General features: G+C 34.7%; 1 long non-coding RNA gene across 1 annotated transcript in view; it reads right to left on the bottom strand.

The window, feature by feature from the left end:
- The window catches only part of LOC112470385, a 79,192-nt gene extending 52,540 nt beyond the window's left edge, over nt 1–26,652 (bottom strand). The window contains exons 1-3 of the long non-coding RNA XR_003042972.1: nt 26,581–26,652; nt 25,180–25,232; nt 8,070–8,125 (exon numbers count right to left, since the gene is read on the bottom strand). This is a non-coding gene — a long non-coding RNA (uncharacterized LOC112470385). The remainder of the gene's footprint in view (nt 1–8,069; nt 8,126–25,179; nt 25,233–26,580) is intronic.
- Between the last annotated feature and the right edge of the window lie 498 nt (nt 26,653–27,150).

The following is a 27,150-nucleotide window of genomic DNA, read 5'->3' as shown; positions in this document are numbered from 1 at the left end:
ATAGAAAGCTAACATATCCTTCTGAGATTTGTCATTGGTACTGCTATTTCCAACACCTCATGGGAAAAAAGTCACAAACCAAAACAGTCATTCCTGAGACTATTCTATAAACTCATCTTCCTCAAACAGACGTTAGCTGGTAAGGATTTCATAGTGAAAATTCCTGGGGCCCTGAAGGCCAATGTGCCAGCACACAAATACAGCAAGCTAGAGGTGCCAGGTCTCAGGGTGGGTGTGTGGGAACACTCATCACTTGTGGTGGGCAACAGCATGCCAGTCAGGAAAGTGTCCATGATGTCCATGCTGCATGGACTTGACATCTCTGAGAGATCCCTTTTTCTAGATGAGACCTGTCACCTCAGTGCTGATTCTCCCACAGAAGAGAACCTCCCAGTTCTTAACAATTCCTCAAGCAAAACAGTCTTTTAACTATTTTATTGTCTTCTGAATCATGTCCCAGCATTTCCTTATAACAAGGGAGGTAAAACAAGATAATACAGAGGATTCTGACTAGCATTTAGCCCAATGATGGGCTAAAGACCCTATAGCTTAAACTGATTTTTAAGGAAATCACATATGTCTAATGGCCAGAACTGGTGTCTGGTAAATATTAGGAACTCAAAAATATTGGTCAAAAAAATGAGCAAATGTCCCATAGATAGGTGGGGCAATGCCAAGGATATATGGAAAGTGATTTCCACCTAGAAGTTTGGGGAACCTGTTTTCATGGGGTACAGAGAGACTGTTGAATTTGGATGTGGAGCTATCCTATCCCTCCTTCCTTACATTTATTCATTCCTACACAAACTTCAGGAGCATGGAGTTCAAAATTTACTTGGAAATGTATTGGTAGATCACAGTTGATTGGTAGAGTGTATCTTTTCCATTATGGAAGCCTAAAATCTGGGGAGATGGCAAAATGGGATGAGGGAGCAACAGACTTATATCAGGCTAAAAAAATATTTAAAATATACAAAACATCACTATAGCAATATTCTTCTGTAGGCAACAAAAGCAACTTCCTAGGTTGGCAGCACTGCTCCAAATAAAAATGACTGAAATGTATTTTACAAGATAAGATATTTTCTGAAATACCATCCAAGTACTCTCCTAAATTTATATGCTGCTTTTTTGCTGTTGGATTCTGTATTGGTCCAAGTAATAAGGTCATTCAGTCATTCATTCATTCAATGAACATTTATAATCTAGAGCAGTGATTCTCAACCAGGGCTATTTTGACCCCCTGGGCAAATAATTATGTAATTTATTGGTAATATCTGAAAACATCTTTGATTGCCATGACTTGGGAAAAAGTGCTATTGAGGTGAGGCCAAAGATGCTGCTAAACATCTTACAATGCACAGAACAGGCCCCAAACTGTTGAAAAACCTATGGTAGCACATAGTGAGGTTTCTATCCAAGTCTTGGGGAGTCAGAGAAGGCTTATCAGATGAAGTGATAAATACACTGAGACATGAAAAAGAATTAGGAGTGAACTTAATTAGAAACAGGATCCCAAGTAGAAGAAACTACTTAGGCGAAAGCCAGGAGATGATCATTTAATGAACTGCAAAGAGACTAAACATTCTCTTAACCAACTTTTCTTTGTAAGAACTCGTTCGTAAAACAAACTGCTGCCCACAGCACAGCGAGCATGTGTGATTGGTGAGCCTGTGTACTTCTGCTCTACCAGACGAGTTATATGCTTATACGCTCAGTTGTATTTGTTCTCAAAGTTGTCAGTTATAATGTTATTTTAATTATGTAATTTAGATATTATGTAAAATCATGAAAGATAATTGAAAGAAGAAAGGTGCTCTTTTTATTCTAAGTAGAATGTTTTGAAAAAATTTCATGAAAATGAGCCTAAAAAGAAAATACTATCAAATTAAATATGGGTAAAAGAACTTTAATAAGAAAGTAAATCTTTAAAATATATAAGGATTATGCACTTACATTGCTTCACAAGTGTCAAGCTTACAACCCACTACTTAAAAGAAAAAAAAAAACCAGTAACTGGATGTCATAAATAATCAATAATTGGCATGGTTGATGGAAGAAATATAACTCTCAACACCAATCGGCTTACACTCCAAGAAAAGGTCTTGGCTTTATTTTAAAACATTGCTGAATAAATGTGCATTTATGTGTTTTGAGTTGAAATAAAATATACCTCACATGTATACATCATTTTTTTTATGATTCCATTTTACCCAACATTTTTTTTGTATTAATCTGATCAGATGAGACAGCTTCTACCATGTCTGGGTACAACTAGAGCACAGTGCAAGCAGAGGACTTGGCACAGGATGAGGAATGAGAGGTTAACTGAGGTCAGATGAAAAATCTTTTGAACCATGATGCATTTGGACCTTCACAAGAAATAGAAGCCATAAAAATTTTAACAAGGAAAAAAACATTTTAACAAAGGAGTAACCTGACTACATAACATGCTTTAGGAAGATATCACCCTGGCTCCAGCTTGAATAAGGATTGGAAAGAAGCAAGAATATAGGCCAAAAGTCCAGTTAGGAGGGCTTTGCAGTGATTAGGGCTCCCTATGGTTGCTGAATAAAGAATGCAGAGACAAGAATGGATTCATGGGATATTTAAGAATTTGTATCTTGACTGAGCGATTAAATATAGCATATAAGGGAGAGGCTAGAGTCAAACCACACTTAAGTTTGGGGCTTGTACAGCTGAGTCATTGGTAGTGATATCCCTGAGACAGGAAACAAAATAGAAGAATTCAGCCAGCATGGGAAGATGATGAGCTCAATTTTGGACATATTTAGCAACGTAATCTTATGAGACATCCAAGTAAAGATGTACAGTAGGCAGTTGAATTCATGGGTGTGATGCTCAAAAGAAAGTGTTGGGCTAAATACTTAAATTCGTGTGTAATCAGCATATAGAAAAAAATTGACATCATGAGACTAAATGAAATTGCCTGGTTAGGAAAAAAATTCTATTTTTGTATTTTTACTAATAATTAATGATTTTTATATTTTTATTAATCAATAAAAAAGACTAATAAAAGAATGTGCAAAATATCTAAGAAAAAAAATATTTCACAGAACAGAAAAAACATAAACAAATAAATAAATGAATTTCAACCACTTTATTAATCAAGGAAATGCAGTTAATGCCACATGAGATGATTTTTATGCCACTAGCTTGGCAAAAATTAATAATTCTGGTAATGTTGAAAAGGATAATGATTTGGGGAAGGTCATACTCTACTGGAAGGATTGTATATTGGTACAACTGCTTTGGAAAACACCTTGCCATTATTTTTTAAAGTATACCTGATAATTATACTCCTACATAAGTATCTTAGAGAAACTCTTGAATATGTGAATCAGGAGACATGTTCAAAAATAATTTCAGCACCATTAAACAATACTGGAAGCAACCAAAAGGTTCAATAACAAAGAATGGATAAAGGATGGTATAGTCACAAAAAGTGGTAAAAAATTTACTTCCAAGATTTCAAAGCAGTAAAAAAGAAGCTGCATATATATGCAACAGCATAAAGAAATCTTGGAATCAATGTTGAATGGAAAAGAAAGAATCTCAGACTTCAATCTGTATAGTATTTTAATAAAACTTTCAAAAAATCAAAACTGAACAAAATATCATTTATGTATTTATGCATTTGGGATAAACCAAAACAAAAAAATCTAAAGAATGGTAAAGAAAACTTAGGATAGTGATTCTCTCTGGTGGAAGAGAAGACAAAGGCACAAGGAGAGAGCACGTAGATAGTGACAAGTTATAGAATGTATCGTCCTCTGATTGCATGTTCATGGGTATTTATTATACTACTGTAACTTATAACTTACATATAGGTTATGAATGTTCTTTTGTATGTACCAAATAGCATATTAAAACCAATAAATAAAACTTAAAAAGTTGCTCTTAGATATATCCTCATTGAGGCAGAGTTCTAGATTCAAACTGCATTGGTTAGAATTGTTTTCAGTAAATTGTGTTTTAGGACTTTTCCTTCACCATAAGTACAAATGTGTGACCCGACCCTGGGACATGTACAGAACCATGAGGAATGCGTTTTGGGTTGATAAAATTTCTAATGGCTTCATTTTACTAGTATTTTTTCATCACCCTGACTCAATCAGTTACTTACTTTTTTTCTTTATGGTACATGCATTTATGGAAGCCTCATATTTTTGGTGGAATGAGGCAGAGTGTAAATAATCAAAACCAAAATACTGTATCCCACAGAGGAGAGAAATAATTCAAATTCTGTCATGTTTTCTCCTATTTGTGGCACAGAATGCAGAAAAGTGGGCAATTCCTTTCCTCTGGTTGGCACACTGCTGCAAGAGGTCTACCAAGTCTTCTGACAGCCAGAAGGTAGCTAGAAAAACTATTTGCAGACTTTGTCAGAGAAAGGATTGGTGGCCCTCTGTGCCCTAGAGCTTCTCAGATACAGTTCTGAGAAGGTGTCCACAACCCTGGACAATGAGCTGGCCTGAGCCCCTGAATCAAACTGCTTCATCAACCTTCTGCTCACTGTTTGTATGGTTTCCCAGGCCTCCAGACCAGGGACAAAAGGAACCCCATATGGTTACACCCTTGCCCATTACCTACTGATGCCCAGAGAAGTAAAGTGTTTCTCGGCTAGGTATCTGGGCCTGTTCCACATCATGGTAGCTCACTGATTCAAAGATGCCATAACCATAAGATACCACTTAAACTGCCAGGAAACTATTGGGTCCTGCCTTCATTGTGATTCAAAGATGCCATAACCATAAGATACCACTTAACTGCCAGGAAACTATTGGGTCCTGCCTTCATTGCACCTCATTTGTTGACCATAGGAAGAATTTTCTGCATCCCCAAAATGGTCAGGATCATTGGTTCCTGACTCTACACTGAGGTAAGAAAACTTACAGAAATCACAGACCAACCCCTGATCCAGCAGTCTCCAGTCCAAGGGGGCTCCAGAAAATAAACTAGACATTGAAAACACAAACCTGGGGTAACAGAATCTGCTTCAAGCATCAAGAGGAGATCTGAGAGAAGCCTTTACCAGCGATCCTTCCCCTTGGTCCATAGATGGCTATGACCTGTACATCTCCTTAATAACCCAAATCCACTGTTTCCCATAAGATGTCTGCTACCATGTTGCCTATAAAAATGTTTTTATATGAAGAAGAAGGATTGGAGAGGAGGAAGAAGGATTGTACATCTCCACATGAGGAGTGTGACTGTGAAATCAATCAGTACTGCAGGACCTGTGCTTTGCTAGTATAAAAATATCACATTGGAGTGATGACCTCCTCCTCCCTGTATAAGCCTCAGTGCTCTTTGTGATGAAGAAAGAGGAGAGAAGTTTGCCTCTTCCAAACTTATTCAGTCATCAGTATAGTCATTATCCATTATCCTTAGCTCTTGAACTAGTTCTGTGTAGGATGAATCTTTATAAAAATTATGCTTGGAGGCACCTGCAATTTTATCTGTAAAAGATGACAAGTGGAGAATGGCTTTCTAAAAGTGCCCAACTAATGTGAACACGCAAGAAAGCCATTTGGTCTATGTAATACCGTAACTATCTTCCAGGACTTACTGACTGGCAGCTTGAAGAGGCTCTGTTCTAAAATCTTGTGGATAATATCTCCACCTGATATCATAGAAACATTTTGTTTTGAGAAGAACTCAACCATCAACCACAGTATAACCCCTGGACAAAATTCAAAACCTGTCTACTAAGAAGCCATAAGATAGAGTTCTTAGGCCTTGGCATGTCTATCTGGTAGCCTAGACATAGTAAGATGGAGTATTAGAGTCTATAGAGAAGAAATATTGGACTGTGCAGAATCCAGTTAAAGCATAGCATCTGGTCTACCAAGCAAGTAGAAGCCAAAGAAATGGTCATGAGACTGCTTTCCACTTGAGAAATGTCTCAGAGCCAATTAGAGCCTTATGTTTGGGTAAACCCAGAAATGCACATAGTCTCTTCCTCCCTGAAAAGGAGGGCAAGGTGAAGGGGAAAACGTGTTCATGCAGGGTCGCCTTTAATGACTCCCTCCCTGGCTTTCAGCTCCATGAAGAGATGTGACCCCTGCATTCCTTGGCCAAGAAATTTCCTCCAGGCTCTTCTTCCCACCTTTGTTCATGCTGATGTAAAACAATTGCAATTTCTAAGTTGAATAGTAGAAAGGTAATAGCATCTGTGAAAAATTTTATTGAACAATGCAGTTTTTTCCAACTGGCACACACCCAGTTTCTTCCTCTCTACCTGGGGCCTTCTCATAGGCAGCCTGCTCGGCTTTCTCATTTGGCTTTTTCCCAAGACACTCCCTCTCAGATCATATGGAGGGTTCCATGTCTGATTCTGGTTGCTGGCACACCACAGCCCAGACCCCTGCTCTTGAAGCTGTTTAATAAAGTTAAGAAATAACATGTAAAGGTAAGCATTTTTATCATTATTATCCTGAGTAGAGAACCCTGCTTAACTGCTCCCTGACAGCTGATTGAGTTCTGGTTTCAGTTTTTTATTACATTTGCAGAACATAAGTTTTTCTCTAGTTCAACATCACCAAAGTGTATTCCCTTCAACAGGAAGTATTCTGTGGTTTGAATATACGTATTTTTTTGCATAGTATATATTTCTCCCAGAGTTTCACATGATTATTCACATTCTAACTTTTCATAAAGCCAGTTTTACTGGGTTTCACCTTTTCCCCATAACATCTATAAACATCTCTGAGAACAAGAGTTCTGGAGAACACATTTGGAAAATGTTGTTGTAAGCTTATCTTTGAACTGTGATCGCAAAATAGGAAAATTCAAGTTCTTTTCATTTTATAATTACAATTCATAAATATGCTAATTTGCATATATTTTCAAGATCTGTAAAAGTAGGTCTTACTCTTTAAACTCTCTGTATACATTTCAAGTGTATTGTTAATACTCTGCCTGGCAGACAAACATTCTTTATGTTGTGTTCTTTATGCTGTATATAGAGCATTCTCTCTGTCTATTCTTGGAAGATGTTATGAGGTCCTTGCTCAACTTGGGTGAACAGAGTAGTCAAAAGATTTCTTATTGAATATCAGTTACTCCTCTCTTTTTTCCATTCAGAAGCTGAATTTGCTTCACAATCACACACTCATATGAATTAAAGCCACAATGAGATATCACTAAATACCTATAGGAATTCCCAAAATAAAAATAGTGACAATATTAAATACTTGTGAGGAGGAAGCAAAGCAAAATTACTTAAATATTGCTAGTGAATATGTAAAATGGTGCACCCACTTGGGGAAACAGTCGAGCAGTTTCTTGTAAAACTAAGCATGCAGTACCATACAACCCAGCAATTGTACCCTTGGGCTTTTATTCCAAATAAACGTATATTCACACAAAAACTTGTACATACATGAATGTTCAGAGCTCCTTTATCTGTAATAGCCCATAATTGGAAAGAGCCAGATATCTTTCAATGGGTGAAATGTTAAATAAACTATGGCATACTCACACCAAGGCAATAAAAAGGAATGGGCTATTTTTATATGCAACAACCTGGATGAATCTCAAGAGAATTATGATGAGTGAAAAAAAGCCAAACACCCAAAATTACATTATATTATTTCACTTATATAACATTCTTGAAGTGACAAAATTATAGAGATAAAGAAGAGATTCTTAATTACCAGTGGTGTGAATATAAAAGAGGAAAACCAGGAATCCTTGTGGTGATGGAACTGTTATCTGATAGTGAACACAAGAACCTATATGTGTAGTAAAATTAAATAGAACCAAATATACACACACACATACACACACACATACACATACACACACACACACACACACACGAGTGCATGTAAAACTGGGAAATTCTGAATTAGATCAGTAGTTTTATTAATGTCTATTTCCTCATCATGATATTGTACTATAGCTTTGCAAATGACACCTTTGGGAAAATTGGGTAAAGAGGACGTCATAAGATCATTGTATTGTTTCTTACAACTAACTGCATGTTAACTTGAGGGCAGAGACTATGTAGAAGTTTAAATGTACAAACAAACATTTCATACCTTCAATGTAGGAAAGGTGATATTTCATAACAGATTGATAAGTTATTCTGTCTCTTCTGGGGAAAAAAAAAAAGAAATAAGATTAATTATAAGAAGGGATTCACATTAGACAGGGAAATTTCTCCCAACCAGAAAGAGGTTTTAGTTAGCAATGTTAATGATTAGAGGCTCTGCATTCTTCCTCTGGATATGAGACACAAATTTACAGTATCTACTATGTTTCTGTGAGGCCCACCCTCCTCTCTGCCTCATAGCACCTGTCAGTTTCATTCTTTATCACATATTGTTTATTATTCCACTATCTGGTCTGTCCTCCATGCAAAATGAGAGAAAGATTGAACTATATTGTTGGATACCAAGTGACAGGACACAAACATGATCAAATCTCAATAATTTTTAAGTAAACTATCTTAAAACTGATACAGAGCATTTCTTGAAAAGTTTTCACTTACAACTTCATGGAGACAGGGGTACGAATAAGATGACCTCACCAGATTCCTTTCACTAGAGGGGTCAGTGATCTTTGGTTCCCAACTGTTTCTGGTATTACAATACTGTTCCCTAATCTTGGAATAGATTCTCACTAATATTTACTTTTTAAAAAAAGTTTTATCTGGGTCTAACTGGCACATAGTAAACTGCACTGGATTGAAATGTAAAAATTTGGTAATTTCTACATATTTAAACACCCATGAAACCAATACCAAAATCAAATAATGAGATGTGTGTGTATAATGTATATTTTGCCAAGTATATGGAGTAATTTTATATATATAAAAATTACTCCAAAAGTTTTTCAGTTCTGACCCTGGCATTCCTTCCTCAGACAACCACTGATCTGCCTTCTGTCACTACAAAATAGTTTTCTAGATTTTTATAAAAGTCTGGCTTCTCTCATTCAGCATTACTATTTTGAGATTCATCTATCTTATTATGTGTGCATCAATAGTTCATTACTTCCTTATTGATGGTTATTCTATTATATAAATATACCATAACTTATCCATTGACCTATCAATGCACAATGGAGTTGTTTCTAGTTTTAGGTGATTACAAACAAAGTTGCTGTGAATATTCAAGAAAATGCCTTTTTGTATGGACATATGCTTTCATTTCTCTTAAATGAATATTAAGATTAAAGGCTGGGTCACATGGTACTTTTATGTTTCACTTTTTAATAAACTGCAAAACTTTCCAAAGGAGATGCATGTTTTATATTCCCACTAACAGTGTATAAGAGATAAAGGTCCTCCATATCCTTGCCTGCACTTGATACAGTCAAGTGTTTTAATTTTTTATTCTAATACGGCTGTAATTTTATCCTGTGGATTTAATTTATATTTTCATTTCCATAATAATAAATAATGTTGAACATCTTTTCATATGCATTTTTTCCATCTGTATATCTTCTTTGGTGAAGCATCTGTTCAAACCTTTTGCCCATTTTTTAATTAGGTTGTTTGTTTTTTAATATAGAGATTTTATATATTTGGAGTACAAGTCCTTTGTCAGATATGTGATTTGCAAATATTTTTTTCCTTGTGGATGACTTGTCTTTTCATTATCTAAGCAGTATATTTAGAAGATCAGAAACTCTTAATTTGGCAGTCTAATTTAAAAATTTTTTCTTTCATGAATCCTGCTTTCAGTGTTGTATCTGAGAAATCTTTGCCTAACCCGTTTATGAAGTTTTTCTCCTAAGAATTTTTTCTAGATGTTTCATAGTTTTAAGTTTTACAATCAGTTCTGTAATCCATGTTGAGTTAATCTTTTCATGTAATGCAAAGTATAGATCAAAGTTCTTTTTTTTTTAATACAGACTTCCTATCGTTCCATTGTCATTTGATAAAAGACAATATTTTTCTTTATTGTATTGCCTAAGATCTTTGTCAAAAATCAGTAGACTACTTCCAGTTTCCAGTCTCACATGTAAAGGGGCTTGAAAGTCATCACACCTATGCTCATAACAAGATAAACCTGAACAAATTGAAAATCAACAACTTTTCTTAGATCAATCAGACAGTTCAGGACAAATGGCAAACTACTGTTCTAAAAACTAAAGTGACATGTGGAAACAGAGAAGTAGAGCTCACAGGAGCAAAACTGAAGCCTAGTAAGAACACTTAAAGTATAATTAACAAACTGCTGGAGACTGAGCAACCCAGTCTTAGGGGAGTCCCCACACTTTCATGAGTTTTACCACAGAGAGCTCACCAGGGCTCTTTCTTAGGAAAAAAATCAGGGGAAAAAAATCTCCAATAGGGGGAGAGGAGTAATCATTTTGAAATATGCCCAGGGTTATCATTCTCCTTTACAAAGGCCTGCCCTCAAGGGAAACTATCCTTCCAGAGCCTGACTGGCCTGGGTGAAGGAAACTACTCAACTCCAGCCTCCTCTAGCCTTCCTCTCCCACCCAAGGGGGAAAGGGAAAGTTTAAAAGCAGTTATGAAGGCCACAGCCCGGAGACCTAGGCTCACTAAAAGTCTAAGACAAAATTATGGGATTATAAAATGCTTCCACTCTCTCCTCCCTCATACCTCACCACCATATCAATAGAGTTCCTATATAATAACAGAGAATTACAGCTAAAAGAACTGAGGCTTTATTAAATTTTAAAACATCAACTATGCAAAGGACTCTGTTAGGAAAATGAAAAGATAAAACAGACTGGGAGAAAAAGTTTGCAAAACACATCTCTGATAAATGACTTGCATTCGAAATTATGAGGAACTCTTAAAATTCAACTCTCAAAAGTCAACAGTAGGAAAACAAACTAAATTAAAAATGGGCAAAACATGGGAACAAACACCTCACCAAAAAAGATATACGGATGGCAAATAAGCATACAAAAAGATGCTCAACATCATATGTCATTAGAGAATTATAAATTAAAACAACAGTGAAATACCATCAAGACCTATTAGAATGACAAAAATCCAAAACACTGACAAACACCAAATTTTGGCAAGGAATTTGGAACAACAGAAACTCTCATTTATTCCTGGCAGTAATGCAAAATGGGGAGTCACTTTGGAGGATAGTTTGACAATTTCTTACAAAGCTAAACATACTCTTACCATCCAATCTAGCAGCCACACTCCTTGGTATTTACCCAAAGGAGTTGAAAACAGGTCCACACAAAAATCTGCACACAAATGTTTATGTCAGCTCTATTTATAAATTCCAAAAACTGGAAGTAACGTGGATTCTTTAGTAGGTCAATAAATAAACTGTGGCACACTCACACAACGCATTATTATGGACATTAAAAAGAAATGAGTTATCAAGCCATGAAAATACATGGAAAAATCTTAAATGCAAATTTATAAGTGAAAGAAGCGAATTTGAAAAGACTATACTCTGTATGAATCAAATTATGTGACATTCTGGAAAAGACAAAACTATTGTGACAGTAAAAAAAAATAAAAATCAGTGATATGTATAGAGAATTCTAAAAATTCCATCAAAAAAACTATTAGAACTGGTAAATGAATTCAGTAAATTAGCAGGATATCCAGAAATCAGTTACATTTTTATACACCAATAATGAACTGTCAGAAAGAAATTAAGAAAACAATACTATTTACGATTGCATCAAAAAATACCTAGGAATAAATTTAACCAAGGAGGTAAAAGACCTGTACTCAGAAAATTATCAGACATTGAAGAAAGTAATTGAAGAAGATACAAATAAATGAAAGTATACACCATGCTCATTGATAGGAATAATTAACATCATTAAAATGTCCATACTACCCAAGGAAACCTATAAAAGCAATGAAATCTCTATCAAAATACCAATGGCATTTTTCACAGAACTAGAACAAATAATCCTAAAATTTCTATGGAATCATGTAATACTTCAAATAGCCACAGCAATCTTGAGAAAGAAGAACAAAGTTGGAGGTATCACTCTGCCTGATATCAAACTATACTACAAGGCTATAATCATTAAAACAACATGATACTTGCATAAAAACACATATCAATCAATGGAACAGAATGGAGAGCCCAGAAATAAACTATATGATCAACTAATCGATGACGAAGGAGGTAAGATTATACACTGAAGTAAAGACAGTCTTTTCAATAAATGGTGTTGGGAAAACTGGACAAATACATGCAAAAAAAGTGAAACTAGACCACTTTCTTACCATATACAAGAATAAACTCAAAATAGATTAAACCCAAAACTATAAAACTTCTAGAAGAAAACATAGGCAAAAAACTCTTTGACATTGCTCTTAGATACATATATATAATGTACAGGCTGTATCTCTTCAGGCAAAGGAAACAAAAGAAAAAAATTAAAGTATGGGACTACATCAAACTAAAAAGTTTTTGCATAGCAAAGGAAACCATAAACAAAACAAAAAGCCTACCAAATGGGAGAAGATATTCGCCAATGATTCATCCGATAAGAAGTTAATATCCAAAATTTTCAACTTAACGCCAAAAAAACCCCAAACAATCCAATTAAAAAATGGGCAGAGGGGAGAGGAGAGAGGTAGACGAGGGAAAAAATTAAATCGTTTCTTCAATTATAAATTAATTTAATTAATTAATTAATTAAAATATCTGACCAGAAAAAAAATGGTCAGAGAACCTAAATAGACATTTCTCCAAAGAAGACATATAGATGTCCAATAGACAAATGAAAAGATGCTTAATTTGTTACAATTGATTAACCAATTATCATTAACTGAAGTTCATAGTTTACATAGTAGGAAATGATACAAGCCAAGTCCGTTGGCCAAAGACGTAGAGCTTACATCTTAGAGTTTGTGAAGAGTAATATAAGTGCCTCTCTGAGGAAGCATTAAGTACGGTGACGAATATGAATCTCTTAGCACAGTTCTTGGAAGAGTAGACATTTAATAAATGTAATAGCAATTATAATTATTACTATATAATCCAAATATATATTCACAATGTAAACTATGGACTTCAGTTAGTGATAATTGGTTAATCGATTGTAACAAATTAAGCACGCTCATGCGAGATGTTAATAATGGGGGAAGCAGGGCCAGGGAGGTAGTGTGGTGATACATGGAAACTCTGTACTTTCTGCTTAATTTTTCTGTAAACCTAAAACTTCTATTTTTAAAAGTCTATTACTAAATAAAAATTTAAAGCAACTGACTATATGTGTCACATATGTGTAGGTCTACTTCTGGACTCTATTATATTTTATGATCTATTTGCCCACCTTGAGTTCAATGCCACATTGTAACTTTATAATAAACCTTGAAGTATATTCAACACCTATTTCAACTGTTTTTTTTTTTCAGAGTTATTTTTGCTATTTTAGTTCCTCTACATCTCCAAATGAATTTTTAAATCAGTTTGAAATTTTCTACAAAAAAAAAAGCCTGCTGGAATTTATATTGGAATTACATTGCATGTAGGTTAATTTAGGAGAATTGACATTTTAAGAATGCTTATCTTTAATCAATAAATAAGGTATATTTTTCATTTAACTCTTCATTAAGTCTCTTGCAGCATTACTTTGGAATTTCAGTATACACATCTTGCACATTTTTGTCAGATTTATCCCTAAATATATCATTTTGTGATTCTATTGTAACTAGTGTTTTCATTTTGCTTTTGATTGTCTATTGCTAGCATATAGAAATATAATTGATTTTTTTAAAACATTGCTTTTATACCCTGCAATTTTACTAAATTCCCTTATTAGTTTTAAGCACTTTTTGTAGATCATATGGGATTTTCTACATAGATAACTATATCTTCTGTAAATAAAGACAGCTTATTTTTTTCTTTCTAACCTGGGAAATGTTTTTACTCTCTTAATTGTACTATCTAGAACATATAATACAATGTTGAATAGAAATTGTTATAATGAACATCTCTGTCTTGTTCCTGATCTGAGTGAAAATGCTGTCTTTCTCTATTAAGTGTCATGTTAACTGTAGAGGTTTTTTGTAAATTGCCTATATCAGATTGAGGAAATTCTCTTATAATCCCACTTTGTGAGAGTTTTATCATAAATGTGTGTTAAATTTTGTCAAAATTTTTTTACACCTATGGAAAAACATATATTTTTCCCTTTCTAATATGTTAATAACATAGATTTTCTAATGTTAAACCAAACTCTCATTCCTAGAGTAAACTCTACCTGGTCATGTGGTATTATTCTTTTTACATATTGTTAGATTTAATTTGCTAAAATTTTGTTAACAATTTTCACCTCTATGTTTATGATGTATATTGGTATATAATTTTTTCTTTTAATGTCTTTACCTAGTTTTAATATCAAACTAATACTAACTTCATATTAACAATTACAAAGTACTCCTCCCCTCTTCAATTTTCGGAAAGAGTTTGTCTATAATTGCTATTATTTTTTCTTTAAATGATTGGTAAAAGTCATCCAAGAAGACATCTGGGCCTGTAGTGTTCTTTGTGAAAGGTTTTTAACTAAGAACTTGATTTTTAAAATAGATATAGGGCTATTCTTGAGTGAGCATTGGTAGTTTATATTTTTCAAGTAATTTATCCATTTCATCTGAGTTGTCCAATTCGTTGACATAAAGTTGTTCATTATATTGCCCTACCATCCTTTAAATATCTGCAGAATCTGGTATGATGTCATCTCTTTCATTCTAGATATTAGTAATTTGCATATTCTTTCTTTTTTTTCCTAATGTCTGGCTAGAGTTCCATCAATTTTTTATTGATCATTTCAAAGAACCAACTCTCGGTTTCATTCATTTTCTTTATAGATTTCTGGTTTTCACTTTATTTATTTCCACTCTGATATTTATTATTTCCTTTTAGGTTTCATTTGTTCTTATTTTTCTAGTTTCTCACAGTAGAAGTTGATGTCATTGATTCAAAACTTTTTTTCTTTTCTATATAGGTGTTTATTGCTACAAATGCTCCTCAAAGTATTGCCTTAGCTTCATCCCACAACTTTTGATATTTTGGGGGGTTTTTTATTCAGTTTTAAATACTTTTAAATTTTTCTTTTGATTTTCTTTTTTAACTCATTGCTCACTTAGAAGCATAATATTTTGTTTTCAAATATTTGGGGATTCCCCAGAAATTTATCTGTTATTGACTTTCATTGTAACACAATTGTAGTCAGAGAACAAACTCTGTATAAATTGAATTTTTTTTTAAATTCATTGATATTTATTTTATGGCTCAGAATATGATGCATCTCAGTCAACATTCTATGTGTATTTGAAAAGCATCGTATTCTGCTATTGTTAAATGGAGTGTTCCCTAAATGTAAGTTTGAAGGTAAAGTTGGTTGATAGTGTTTTTCAAGCCTTTTTATCATTAAAGACTTTCTGTCTGATTGTTCTGTCAACTACTGACAGAAGTGTGTTGATATCTCCACCTATCATTCTGGACTTCTTCTAATGGTTCTATAAGTTTTTGTTTCATGTATTTTAATACTCTATTGTTAGGGACACAAACCTTTTAATTAGATTTGTGATGTCCTCTTGACTTTTTTATTATTATGAAATGACCCTATTTATCTCTAGTAATATTTTCTTTGAAATGTTTGTTAATCTGGCAGCAATATGGTACTCTAATTTTCTTTTGATTAGTGTTATCATGGTATGTCTTTTTCCATTCTTTCCTTGTAATATGTATGTTTTTACATTTAACTTGAGTTTCTTCTAGAAAGCAGAGAGTTGTGTCTTATTTTTTATGCAATCTTAAGCCTTACACTCTCTTGCTTCTTATACAGGGGTTTAGATAATTAACATTTAATGTGATTATTTATATGGCTGAATTTAAATGTGTTTGTTTCTATTTGTTCTACATTATATATATATAATATGTCTTTTTCCTCTGGTTGCTTTAAGATTTTCTTTTTATAACGGATTTTAAGCAATTTGATTATTTGTTTTTAGGTAGTTGTCTTCAGTTACTTGTGCTTAGGGTTTGTTTAACTTCTTAGATCTGTAGATTTATTATTTTCATCAAATTTGAAGAAAAAATTGTCATTCTTTATTTGATTTTTTAATGTATCTCCCATCTCCTATTTTTGAGGGATTTTGTCCCACAGTTCATTGATAGTCTATTCTTTTTTTTTCCCAGCATTTTTTCTCTGTGTTTCATTTTGTATAATTTCTATTATTACATCTTTAAGTTTCTAATTTTTCTTCTGCAATACATAAGGTGTTATAAATCCCATCTAGAGTATTTTAAATTTCACACACTGTAATTTTCACTTCTAGAAGTTTGAGTCTTTTTTATATTTTTTCCTATCTTTACTGAAAATGTTCTGTCTTTTCTCTCTCTTTTTAAGTATGTGAAATAGTCATAATTGCTGTTTTGATGTCCTTTTCTATTAATTCTACCATCTATATAATTTCTGAGCACTTTCGATTGATTAACCTTTTTCTCTCTCATTATGGGTTTCATTATTAGTACTTTTTAAATGGATGCCAGACATCGTGACTTTTACCTTGTCGTATGCTGGATGATTTTGTATCTTTATAAATATTCTCCAGTTTGATTCCAGAATATGGCTGTTACTTGAAAATAGTTTGATCTTTTTATAACATTTGCAAACTTTGTTAGGTGGAAACCAGAACTGCATTTAGTGTAGCGGTAATTTTCCCGACTACAGAGGCTAGACACTTTTTAGAACTCTAAAATTATGAGATTTTTCACTATGGCTTTGGGGAACAGAAAATACTCTAACCTTATGTGACACTCAGTTACAATTTTCTCTAATTGTTTCAAGGTCATTCTTTCCCAAGCCTTGGATAATTTCCTCACAGACATGGCCTGAATATTTGAAGGGAACTCTCTGGAATTGTCTTTCTGTGCAGGTCCCTCTTCTGTGCTGATCTCTCCTTATCGTTCTAGTTATCTAGGCTTCCCTGGACTGACAGCTCTATCTTTTCAATTCAGAGAAACGGGCTCTGCCTGAGTTCCTCTTAACTGCATTGTGATCTGAAAACTTTTCCAGATAATAAGCTGGGGCAATTGTAGTTCTCCTCTCATTTGTTTCCTGCCTTTTGATGATCACTGTTTTTTGTTGCTTAATGTTCAAAGCTTATGTTGATCTTTAAGTGGTATCATTATCTAACATGGCAGTTAAACAGGGAACCAAACAGGTTTAGCAAATTTTGCTGACCAGTATAGGATTCATTTGTATTCTCATTTATGGGCTGAAACGTGCAAAACTTAGAGTCAGTTAACATCTGTATTCATTTAGTTAATGCTATTTGAGACTGAGGAGTCAAGAACTGGCCTAGAGCTTCGACCTCTGAAGGAGAAATATGGTAAATCCAAATCTCTTTATTTCCTTGTAAGTTACGAATGATTACCCTTTCAAGAAAAAAGAAGGGGTTCTAACAACACCTGAACTATCTTTATTTAATATTTTCCACCTAAATAAACAAGAGGTTCTCATAGGGCAAAGACTGTCTTATTTGCAATGATAACCACAGGTTCTATTTCAACGTTCTGCAAGTTAGAGAAACTTAGGAAATATTGGAAGGATGGAAAACTATAAGTGTTAACCAGAAAATTCTCATGCCCTCTAACAAGTTTATAAAATGAATGTAATGAGGACAAAACATGACACTCAGGTCCAGCTTTATAGCTCTAGTCAATTTTTCACCCTTGTTAGCTGTGCTTTAGTAAGCAGAACTGGGAGATGAAAAGATGACTCCTCATGCCACTTAAGGACATTTCTCAGCACATTGCTACATTTCTCTATCAAACCCTAAAGCCTCAAGGTTCCTCTTAGCTCAGTGACATCTGCATTTCCTTAAATCCATTTCCAAATTTAATAAATACAAAGGCAGAACTGAGTTGAGCAGCTCAAAAAAGTGAGTGAGGGGATAATGGGTCCCTGTGCCCCAGAAATCTGGCACCACTGCACTATGCTAAATTAGGTACAAAGAAAGCCATCTGGTCAATTTAGTCTTAATCCCATCAAGTTTGTTGAAAAATATTTGTCAGTCTATTAGGAGTGAAGGGAGAATTTTAAAATAATATAATTAGATGTGATGCCAAAAAGTCTTGTCACAAGGCGTCCAAAAGCAAGGAAGGAAAATGAAGAAATTGCAAATACGATTAAATACATACATCATAATAAATAATAATAAACCCAAGCAAGGCTTGGCCTCAGCCCCTGCATTCTTCCAGGCAGTTCACCACACTCTGTTTATCGGATTGCTTGGCAGGCTGAGCTTAGCTGAGCTTTGCAGTGCTCAGGAATGTGAGTAGAAGGAGGATGCCAAGCACCACTGCCCTGGTTGGTTGTCACAGAAAGGCTGGAAGAGGTGGAACTGATAAATACCAGGCAGTGCTTTGCTCTCTTGGTACCCTGTATTGCCCCAGATACACCTGGCCCCCAAGATGTACATACTCACTACTTCTTCCTCCCCAGAAAAAAAAAAGACAGGCTGTAGAAAGCATTTCTACAGCTAAGCTTCTCAATATGAATTATTCTATATTTAATCATCACTATTCAGCAAGCATCTTACATTCTCTAATCCCTAAGAACCTACGCAACGAAAGCTTATGTGGATGCCAGATTCTTGCATTTAATGGGGCAGTGCCAGGAAGCACTAGAAATCCTTAATTCAAATGCTGAGATCACTGTAAAATCTCATACCAGACCAAGCCCAGACTTTCAGGCTCAAAACTCCAAAGACAGAAACTAAGAAGGATCACCTCCATTGCTCTACCCAGGAACACATTCAAGACTAAAACTACCAATTAGAAGATGCCATTTTCTCCCTCCTTTACTGGTTCTGCATTTTTCCAAATGTATGCAGGTGGAGCGTTATCTGTAGAAGCTGTATCTACAGGGCAATAGTGCTTGCTGTAGCTAAAAAAGAGCACCAGTCTTAGAGTCTAATGTCACGGGTTTGCACCTAGATCTTTCACTTATTAACTCTGCAATCTTGAGCAAGTCACCAAACTCAATGAGCATCAATATGTTTATGTATGTGATAGGATATCATCTCCTTCCTTTGTAAATTATAATTGACATACAGATGTTAGATGCTGTTATTGTTAAAGGGCCTTGGAAATTTGTTGGAACTTTTCGAAGAAAGATATCTAGCAACTGATGTACTCTTGGCTAAGATTCAAGAGACTAGTTTCTGTTTCCTAATTCTAGGTGATCTTGTTTCACTTCTCTGAGCCCCTATTGCTTCATCTGTAAAATAAGAGGGTAAAACTATATGCTTTCAAATGTCCTTTCCAACTCCAGCATCCTAGTACATATAAGTAAATTCATCTTGGGAAAGTTGACTTATAATTCTTAGGATTGTGTATCCACCACTCAGAATCTCCACATTCTAGATGAAGGGTTGGTAGACTATCACCTGTCAAGCCGTGTCTGGCCTGTTTCCAGTTTTTTTTTTAAATAAAGCTTTATTGGAACACAGTTATGCTCATTTATTTACTACTGTCTATAGCTGTTTCTGTGCTACAACAGCAGAGTTGAATAGCTACAACAGAAACCATATGAAAACAAAGTCTAAAATATTTTCTACCTTGCCCTTTACAGAAAGTTTACCATTTCTGGTTCTAGATGGTTGCTAGGTGATTTCAACAAAAATATCAAACCAAATCTTGCTGACATTGTTTAAAAGAGATAATATGAAAATATGATTGACAATCTGAGATATGTTTATGGTTTTATTTTAAATTATAATACACTGCTTGAATGCCTAAACATAACAAAATATAATAGCAATAATAAACCTAATCAATCTTGGGAGGAAAAGGAAACTTATATTTTGGTATTGTCTTCACTAAACAGAAAGCTTAAATAGACAGGGTTTTTAAGTATAAAAAAATAGGCCTATGTTATATTCATAGAGAAATACAAATTTCTTGTAATTTATGTTGTAAACTAAATGAGAAGGGCAGAATTAGTATCTGGAAAAAAATCAATCCTTAACTCATATACAAAGCAGCTACGCCCTGTAATAAAAACTCCTCAACGTTTTCTGGTCAGTCTCAGCTCTATTCATAAAAGAACCAGAATGCATTTTCCTTCCACTCCCATTATCCCCACCCTACCCCACTACCACTACCACAAACCCAGAAAAACCAGGAGATGCTAAACTCAGAACTCAAAAGAAAAAAAAATAAAAAGAGGAAAAACAGTGAATTCTTAAAATATTTGCTGCTTTGAGATTTGCAAAGCATTAGATAAACCAGAGATCAATTCAGTGAAAACTTTGACAAGGAGATTTTCTTAAATGTAAAAAAGAACCTAACAGAACTGAAGAATATAACTGAAATGAAAAGTATAGAAAATATAGAAGAAATCGACAGCAGGTTAGATGACACAGAATGACAGATCCATGATCAGGAAGACAGGATAGTGGAACTCAAAATGAAAAAAAGAATTAAAGAATGAGGATAGCATAAGGAACCTCTAAGACATCAAGCATACAATATTCACACCATAGAGATCCCAGAAGGAGGAGAGAAAAGGGGGAAGGAATATCTATTTAAAGAAATAATACCTGAAAACTTCTCTAATCTGGCAAAAGAAGCAGACACCCAAGTCCAGGAAGCACAGAGAGTCTCAAACAAGATGAACCCAAAGAGATCTACACCAAGACACGTCATAATTAAATTGCCAAATATTAAAGATAAAGAGAGAATCTTAAAAGCAGCAAGAGAAAAACAACTAGTTATATACAAGAGAACCCCCCTAGAAGATTATCAGTTGATTTTTCAGCAGAAAATTTGCAGGCCAGAAGGGAGTGTCATGATATATTTAATATGATGAAAGGGAGAATTGTTCAACCAAGAATACTCTATCCAGCAAGGTTATCATTCAGAATTGAAAGAGAGATAAAGTTTCAAGACAAGCAAATCTAAAGGAGTTTTCCATCACTAAACCAGCATTACAAGAAATGTTAAACAGAATTCTTTTAAGTGGAAAAAAAGGCCAAAACTAGAAATAAGAAAATATATGAAAGAAAAAAAATCTCACTAGTAAAGACAAACATCTAGTAAAGGTAGTAGACCAAACACTTATAAAGAAAATGACATACATACCTATTAATAATTACTTTAAATGTGAATGGACTTAAGAAGAGATGAAATACTGCCATTTGTGACAACATGGATGGACCTCGAGATAGTCATACTGAGTGAAATAAGCCAGACAGAAAAAGTTGAAAATCACATGATATCACTTATATGTGGGATATAAACCTAAAAACAACAAATGGACAGGACAAGCAAACAGACTCATGGACATGGACAATAGATTAGTGGTTACTAAGGGGTATGGAGTGTGGAAGGAGTGGGGAGGTAGATGGGTAAAGGGGATAAAATATAGGAAGGTAGGGAGAGGGTAAAGTGGGTAAAGGGGATCAAATATATGGTAGCTGAAGGAAACTGAACTTTGGGCGGTAAACACACAATAGAATATATAGATGTCAAATTATAATGTACACCTGAAAATTATATAATTGTATTAACAGATGTTATCTCAATAAACTTCATTTAAAAATTGAAAAATAAAAATAAATAAATGTGAATGAACTAAATGTTTCATTCAAATGACATAAGGTGGCTGAATGGATAAAAAACAAGACCTACATATATGCTGCCTACAAGAGACTCCTTCAGATCTAAAAACACACATAAACTGAAAGTGAAGAGATGGAAAAAAAATTTTCTATACAAACAAAAATGAAAAGAAAGCTGGGGTAGCAATACTTAAACAAAATAGACTTTAAAACAAAGACTGTAACAAGAGACAAGGGTATGACAAAATGAGAAAAGATTCAATCCAACAAGAAGATGTGACACTTGTAAACATCTACATATCTAACATAGGAACATCTAAATACATACAGCAAGTAGTTACAGACATAAAGGGAGAGATTGACAGTAACACCACAATAGTAGGGGAAGTAAATACTCCATTGATCAATGGATAGATGGTACAAACAAAATCAAAAAGGAAACACTGGCCTTAAATAAAATATTTTCTAAATGGACTTAGTAGATATGCACAGAGCAGTCCATCCAAAAACAGTATATATTCTTTTCAAGCACACATGAACATTCTCCAGGATAGATCACATGTTAGGGCACAAAACAAGTCTCAATAAATTTAAGAAGATTGGAATCATATCAAGTATCTTTTCTGACCGCATTAGTATGAAACTAAAAATCACTGATAAAAAGAAAACTGGAGAAAACATATGTGGAGGCTGAACAACACGCTACTAAACGATCAATGGGTCAGTGAAGAAATCAAAGAGAAAATCAAAAAAGAGCTTGAGACAAGTGAAAATGAAAATGTTATTCTAAAAGAGAAGTTTATACAGGCATACCTCAGGCAATACAGGCATACCTCAAGAAACAAGAAAAATCTCAAATAATCTAAACTTACATCTAAAGGAACTAAAAATAAAAGAACAAACAAAGCCTAAAGTTAGTAGAAGGATGGAAATAATAAAGACCAGAGCAGAAGGATATGAAATTGAAATTGGAGGAGACCTCACTCTCCCTGATTTTGAACTATACTACAAACTATAGTAATCAAAACAATATAGTACCAGCATAAAAACAGACATATAGATCAATGGAACAGAACAGAAATCCTATAAATATAATCAATTAAATTGGCAACAAAGGAGGCAAGAATACACAGTGGAAGAAAGTCTTCAATAAATTGTCTTGGAAAAACTGGACAGCTACAGGCAAAAAAATAAAAATGGATCACTTTCTTAAACCCATGTACAAAAATAAATACAAAAAGTGTTAAAGACTTAAATGTATGACCCCAAAGCATAAAACTCCTAAAAGAAAACATAGGTAGTAAACTCTCTGACATTAAACTTAGAAATATATTTTTGGATGTCTCCTTGGCAGGGGCAACAAAATTAAAAATTAAAAAAATGAGATCTACTTTAAACCAAAAAGCTTTGCACATTGAAGGAAATCATCAACAAAATGAAAAAGCAACTTACTAAATTGGAGAAAAGATCTTCAAATGATATATCTCATCAGAGGTTAATAGCCAAAATATATGAAGAACTTATACAATTCAAAAGTGAAAAATCAAATAATCCAATTAAAAATCAGCAGAAGACCTGAATAAACATTTTTCCAAAGAAGACATATAGATATTAACAAACACATGAAAAGATGCTCAACATCAGTAATTATCAGGGACACTGAAGTAAAAACCATAATGAGATATCGCCTTACACGTGTCATAATGGCTATCATCAATAAATCAAAAAACAAATATTGGCAAGGATGTAGAGAAAAGGGAACCCTTGTGCACTGTTGGTGGGATTGTACATTTTAGTGCAGTCACTATGGAAAACAGTATGGAGATTCATCAAGAAAATTAAAAGTAAAACTACCATACAATCTAGCAATTCCAGTTCTGGACATTTATCCAAAGAAAATGAAAGGACTAATTTGAAAAGATACATACACCCCTATGTTTACTGCAGCATTATTTACAATAGCCATGATATGGAAGCAACCTCGGTGTTCAGCAATAGATGAATGAATAAAGAAGAGTTAGTACATATATATAGTAGAATATTAGTCATAAAAAAGAATTAAATCTTGCCATTTATGACGAGATGGATGAACCTAGAGGGTATTATGCTAAGTGAGATAAGTCAGAAAAAAGATAAATACTGCATCATTTCACTTATATGTAGAATCTAAAAAACTAAACAAATAAACAAACAAAACAAAACAAAAGACTCATAGAAACAGAGAACAAACTGATAGTTGCCAGAGGATTGGGCAGTGGGGGCATAAGCAAAAAACATGAAAGGGATTAAAAGGTACAAAGTTATAGTTATAACATAAATAAGTCATGCAGAGGTAATGTACGTCATAGAGATACAGCCAACGATATCAAAATAACTTTGTACGGTGACAGATGGTTACTAGACTTCTTGTGATGATCACTTCATATGGAATATAAATGAAGTACACCTGAAACTAATATAATATTGTATGTCAACTATGCTTTAATTAAAAAGAGCTTTACAGTCCAGAATGAAAAAGAAAGAATAAGAATAAGAATAAGAATAAGAATAAGAAGAATAAGAAGAATAAGAATAAGAATAAGAATAAGAATAAGAATAAGAATAAGAATAAGAATGAGAATGAGAATGAGAATAAGAATAAGGAGGAGGAGGAAGAGGTGGAGGAAACCGAGAACCAGTACTTCATTATCTATAGTGGTGTGATAAGTCCCAGAGAAGTGCTGCACTCAGCACCCCCACTCAACACAAAGAATCTGAAACAAGAAGATATAGGGAAGGAATAGAAAGAAGACATGTATGAAATGAAGGCATATCCGTCCAGGTGGAACACTCTCCGAAGTCTTAGCTGCGAGCCTTCTCCAGTTTGTGCAGTGCAAATTAAGAAAAGAGCTAAATCAGTATGTGATTCCTGCTATGTGAATGTGTGTGTGTGTGGGGGGGTGCATTTGTTGCTTGCATACCCAAGGGATAATGTTGCTATCCATATCAGTTATCTGTTGCTATATAACAAGTGGTTCCAATTATTTATTAGCTCGCTCATCTTTGCCTAAAGCTGGAATCAACTGAGCATTTCTTCTCCTGTCTCTCCTAGAGTCATCCAACTACAATCAATTGGAGGGTCAGCTGGGAGCTGGCTGGTGCAAAATGGTATCACCCCTTTATGGCAGTTTGTGCTAGCTATTGACTAAGTTACATGTCTCAACATGCTGCCTAGTAGAGAAAGGGTTTGCAGCAGCCAGAGAAGGCAAGCTCTGATGCACAAGCCCTTTTCAAGCCTCATCTTGCATCACATATGTTAATGTTGCATTAACAAAAGCAAATTGCCTGGCCAAGCCCAGATTCAAAGAGTTAAGAGCAAGTTTCCACCTCATGATGGGAAGAACAACAAACTCACAGTACACAAGCCATGTATATGGGAATGAGAGAGTTCTGTGGTCATTTTTTATAATCTACCAAACCATCCTAATTTTGAGTTCACAGAGGGTAAATTCAAGATTGGAGTATATCATGTATTTGTGCAGTGAGACATTAGAGGAAGGAAACTGGCATTTGGATTGAGTCAGAAAAACTTGAGATCAAAGCTTAGCTTTATTACTTACTTAGTCTGTGACATTGGACATGCTCTTTAATCTCTCTGAGCCCATTTCCTCATCTGTAAAATGAAGACAATGTTATCTATTGCACAGAATGAAATGCCTAGACATTACCTACGATATAGGCCTTTCAGAGATTTAATTTCTGCCTACGGATATCTATGCCTGCGTGAATGAATGTGTTTCATGGCCAGCAACTATAATTGGGTAAGAGTGTACAGGGCTTTGGCTTTTCTGAGTACTAAAGTTTAGTGTTTGGCAAATAACAACACAATAATCCCCAATATAGAGCTTTTCACATCAAAAACCACATGCCACATGGAACTGTTTGAGCTGTGAGGGCCTGAAGGCTTGGGGGCCCTCCAGACCTCAGTCTCTCTGAGAGGCTGACTCACACAGGCCCAGAAAGGAGGAGCACAGGATGATCAAGCAAGGGGGCATTAACCCCATCATGCTCTAACTTTCTCCATTATGCAGTCTTTACAGACTTAATGGCCAAGAAACTATGCCCAAAATGAAAGGAATTTGGCAGCAGAAGGACCTTGATCTTGTGTAGATTCTGTTGAGAGACTTGAGCACAGATATTCCACTCAGGATCCAGTCATAAGAAGAGGTTAGAGTGTAAAATTCTTAGTGCAAGAGCAGTTGGAGGGTTCATGACATTCGAAGGTGAATTTTCCAGAAAATTGAAAGTCACAAAGCATCAGCATTTGAGAAGGTAGTGTTCTGGATCTGTTCACATGGATATACATACAGTTGTAGCTTTCTGAAACACTATACCCACAGAACTGGACCTGGACAGGGTCTGCTGTAGCCTGTGGCAACCAGTGTTGAGAACCCCAAGACTGTTCTACAGCCAGGGTGTAAATGCACTTGCTGGCAGGAAGCACACTCATAATTAAAGTTCTTTAAGGACATTAGGAGAATATGTTTATGTAAGGCTATGACTGGTTCTTGGATGCAAAAACAGGGCCTTGAAATGACATGTTTGTGATAGGGGTTGAATACTTGTATTAATAACCAAGATCTAGGGAGATATTAGGCATAACAGTTTCTCAATAAGCTCACCATAGGTGCTCTCTGTAATCAGCTCAAAAATATTGAATATTTGAGCAAAAAAAAATCAGTAGCCCAAATTGTTAAAGTTGGATATGCTGATCAACTTATTTCTAGATTTCCTAGTGTTAGCCCTACGTATTCCACATCTCAAGAAACCCCACAATCCCAGGCAAACCAGGATGGTTGGTTACCCTAAAGTTAGACTATCTCTAGTCACCAACACAGTCATCCATCCAAGATAAAATTTAATCTTGGACTCTCAGTGGGTTGCTATAAAGACCTTTTTGCAGGGATAAATTAACCAATGAAATAAAGGTTACCTTGTGCTCTCTCCCAATTAGTCCTTACCTGGTGTATTTGTCAGGATTCTCCAGAAAAACAGAACCAATAGGATGGAGGCGGGGAGGGAGAGAGAGAGGGAGAAAGGAAATAGAAAGATTGATTTATTGTGATTTTGAAGGTTGCAAAGTTCAAAATATGCAAAGTATGTCAGCAATGTGGTGACCCAGGGTGAAAATATGTTGCAGTCTCTGAAGACCATTTAGAGGTGGCAGAATTTCTTCTTTCCTAGGGAACCTCAATCTATTTTATTTTTAAGGCCTTCAACTGATAAGATGAGATCCACTCACACTATGGAGAGTGATCTGCTTTACTTAAAGTCTACTGATTTAAATGTTAATTTCATCTAAAAATATCTTCACAGCAACATCTAGACTGGTGTTTAACCAAATATCTGGGTATTGTGGCCTAGCTAAGTTGACACATAAAATTCACCATCACACCTCATCAGATGCCAGTAAAACCAAGATACAGTCCCATACCTGATAGCAACTTGGTTTCTGGTGGAAGATCCTAGGAAATATAGCCTCCTAGAAGATCTTCTTAGAGAAGACCTCTGATGTCTATGTGCACACTATC

The sequence above is a fragment of the Pteropus alecto genome, unplaced genomic scaffold, assembly GCF_000325575.1.
Source record: "Pteropus alecto unplaced genomic scaffold, ASM32557v1 scaffold210, whole genome shotgun sequence".
NCBI classification, from domain to species: Eukaryota; Metazoa; Chordata; class Mammalia; order Chiroptera; family Pteropodidae; genus Pteropus; species Pteropus alecto.
Note: the sequence above shows the minus strand (reverse complement) of the source record. Positions and strands in the feature narration are given on the sequence as shown.